At 23.8% G+C, this 3,940-nt stretch overlaps 1 protein-coding gene across 1 annotated transcript in view; it reads right to left on the bottom strand.

Annotated features, from left to right (window-relative positions):
• LOC108559108 overlaps nt 1-3,913 on the bottom strand; it is an 8,074-nt gene extending 4,161 nt beyond the window's left edge. Inside the window, exon 1 of the mRNA XM_017916253.1 lies at nt 3,801-3,913. The gene's annotated coding sequence lies outside the window, so the exon portion shown is untranslated. The remainder of the gene's footprint in view (nt 1-3,800) is intronic.
• Nucleotides 3,914-3,940: the final 27 nt, after the last annotated feature.

Raw genomic sequence — 3,940 nt, forward strand, 5'->3', positions numbered from 1 at the left:
TGTTGTTGTTGTTGTTATTATTTTTGTATGTTTTGTAAAGCATGTCGTAATGAAAGAATGATACTAGTTTAACCTCATTTCGTGGTGATGTAGAAAATTTATTGTTGCATAAAATTAATTGTATTAAATTAACATTGTAAATTGTGTTGTAGAAATGAAATATTTACTTCCTTAAAGGAAATCAGTTGTTTCCTATTTGTTTGGTTTACTTGCATATCTATTATCATTGAAGAAATCTGCTCTATTTAATTTGTAGAAAATTTAATTGATTTATTCCTTTTTCATCTTTTGTTGTGATTAATAATTAAGCTTACTTTTGATAATTGAGATGATGAAAGTTGAAAAACTTAATTTTTGTACTTATTAAGTAAATTGATTATTTTTTTTTGTAATAAATATGAGTAAAATTTTAAAATTTATAGAAAAAAAAACTTCTAAAGCTGAAATAATTTTTTTTACTAAAATTTGAAAAAAACAAATTTTTAAGAAATGAAAAATTATCAACTTATTTTATTTACAAGCAACAAATATCAATTATAAAAATGATGTACAGTTAAATTAATAAATTTAAATGAAATTTCATTCCTTAATCGATCAAAGAACGTATGATTATTTTTTTTTATTAAATTATTGTTGGTTTTGGTTTGGTTTCAATTTCATTCATTTATTTTGTAATTTTTCATTTCTTAAATGTATTCCCATGGTTACGCATGTTAAACACCTCGAGTTTATTAGCAGACGTTTCGAATGAGGCGATTCTAATCTGGCCATGACGAGCCAGACTAATTATTATAACTGAAGATTTCAAATTACGCTACACAATGATGACCAAATTGTGCTTTACTCCATGATATCACTTATTCATATAATACGCAACGTTTTACGACTATTTCAACGATTTTCATAATATTATTCAATTATATTTAGATTTTATGCAATGAATACGAAAAATTTATATAACAACAAATTTCAATGTTTTCAAATAAAAAATTGGAAAATTTTAAACATGAAAAGCTAATTATTTTATTAATTAAATTTGTATTTCATTTTAAGTTAAATTTCTTAAAAATTATAGTCGTAAAACGAATTTCTTGACTATTATTTTTGGGACAAAATTTCCGATTACTTTCTTGAATTTTTTCATATTTTTTAGAAAATCCAATAAATTATTTATACTTTTTTTTCAATATTGATATATTTTCCTAAATACGAAAAAAGTTATGTAACAAAATGATACAAAAGTTGTAAATTTTTTGAAATAATTGTAAATTGGACGTACCGTACGTCGAAATGTATCTAACATCTACTTCAATTTGTCATTATATATTAATGATTCATAAATAATTAGTATTAATATTTACATTTGAAAAATTAAATTTGTTCATAAAATTTTGATTTCTTGTATATAATTTTTTTTATTTTTTTTTTAAATATGTATATAATTTTTTTTATTTTTTTTTTAAATATGAGTTCATACATTGAAAATGGTATGCGTAAGGAGAATTCGTCCCTAGTTATTAGGAAGCATTGATACGTGAAGAGGCCGCAAATTATTACCTTTACATTATTCTGTACAGTTACGTCTATTTTTTTTTCCTTCTATGCTTCAAATCGTTCCTCCTTGGTTTACTTCTTCTTCCATCCACACATAAATCGGTTTTAAGTATTACTTAACAGCGCAATTGATTGATTTTACGGTTTGAACTAATCAAAATTTCTTGGGAAAACAGTTGTTCTCGTCGTTTGTGGCTTTAAAAATAAATGAGTTTCATTGGTCAGAATCAAATTGATTAATTTTGATTTCAATCACAATTGAAGAAAAAATAATTGAGTAAAAGTTTCAATAGGTTTTAGTAATAGGTGCATTTGTTATACTTGTCAAGTTACTTGTCATGTTACAAGTTTTGTTGATTACAGTAATTTCGTATTTTTTTAGATAATAAAGGAAAATTGTTTAGTTACTTGTAACAATATATACATAAAGCTTACAGACTAGTCAATAAGCAATACTTGACAAGTAACTTGTAATAATACAAATTTTGTTGGAAACAGTAATTATTCAATTTTCTTAGATAATTAACGATATTTGATAAGTTACTTATACAAAAACATACTTAGAGCTTACAGTCTAGTCAATAAGCAATACTTGTCAAGTAACTTGTACTAACACAAATTTTGTTGGTTAAAGTAATTATTCAATTTTCGTAGATAAATAGGGACATTTGATAAGTTATTTATATAAATACATATTTAAAGCTTACAGTCGAGTCAATAAGCAATACTTGCCAAGTAACTTGTACTAATACAAATTTTGTTACTGTGACCAAGTAATTATGCATTTGTTTCTATAATAAACGATACTTTATAAGTTACTTGTAGTAATCAATGAGTAACTACTCAAATATCTTAGACACTTGTCAAGTAACTTAATATAAAACACATTTTTATTGTCAAAGTGGTTTTGTGAAACAACATTTCTTACACAATATACATTTGTCATGTACAATACACGTTACTTGTCAAGTAAATATATTAACCAAAAAACAATATTCATCTTGTTTATCTTCAATTATTATTATTATAATAATGACCATACTTGACAAATTACTTGCCAAGTACCAAGTGGAATTATCAAATTATTATTAGAAATAAAAAAAAACTATTATAAAATTAACAGTTAGAAAATGTTCCTTTCATATTTTCTATCGACCAAAAAAGTGCAAAATATTACAGTTATAATGTTTTTCATTTTGCTTGAAATCTAAAGAAAATTTGCATTATTTATATGTATATAAAAGCTGTGTCTATTAAAAAGCTATAAAACACTTATAATTAAAATACTATATAATTTGTAATTAAAAAAGAGTCATAAATCATATTTCAACCGTTGCAAATTTAGCAATGCAAATAATGGTTGCGTTTAACACATTAATTACAGTTTGTTATGGTAATCTCAACAAGACAACATAATTAAATCCATGCAATAACAACTGTTGAATCAATAGTTTCTTTTAAGAAGAAAAAACCGCTTTGAAATAATCTTGAAAAGTGAAGATTTGCAAAAAAAAAATGAAAACTTTGTAATATTAAGATCAAAATTTTCATAGAATGTTATGTAAATTTAATAGAATAATCATGAATTTTATATTTAGATTTTGTATTTTCTAAGTTACTTCATTAAGAATCTTTTGTATTATTAGAAGTACATTAATTTTTCAACAGTTATGAACAAATTGTTTGAAATATTAGAATATTTTTCTCATATTTTGAAGCATTTCATAAGTAATTAAAAAAAAGTAGGTTAATCGTTTAATATAAATAACTAAATTAACTGTAGTGAAGAAAATTTTAAAAATTAGGATATTTTTCTTGAGTTAATATGAAAATATTAGTTTGATAAAATTCAAGAAGATTTGAAAAAGTTTTGATTGAAATAAGCAAATTTTTATTGATCAGTTAGAAATACACCACTTCTTTAATTAAAATTAAGTTAAATTATGTAACATTGCTGTTAACTTCTAGTTTAATTATATAACTTCACGATAATCTTTGTTATAATTCAAGAAAAGTTAAAAAAAAACTTTGGATTGAAATTAGTCATTTTTTTATGATTAGTAAAAATACACCACTTCTTTCATTGACATTCAGTAAAAGTATGTAACATTACTGCTAACTTCTAGTTTAATTATATAAATTCAAGTTAATCTATTTAAAGCTGCTATTAATTTCTTGATTTTTTTTTGTAATCATATAACTTGAAGTTAATATAAACTATTCGACTATGTTTATGGTTATTTTACCTGAATTGGGGTTTGGTATCCTAGGTTGTGCTAAAGGTGTAACTGAGGTAGGATTCGTGTAGACCGTCCACGGTCCTCGCCAAGCTGAAGCAACTTCTGTCTTATCGCAGCACGTGCCACCAGCATCCGATTTGATCAGA

This window comes from Nicrophorus vespilloides, unplaced genomic scaffold (genome assembly GCF_001412225.1).
Source record: "Nicrophorus vespilloides isolate i.1.1-1 unplaced genomic scaffold, Nicve_v1.0, whole genome shotgun sequence".
NCBI classification, from domain to species: Eukaryota; Metazoa; Arthropoda; class Insecta; order Coleoptera; family Silphidae; genus Nicrophorus; species Nicrophorus vespilloides.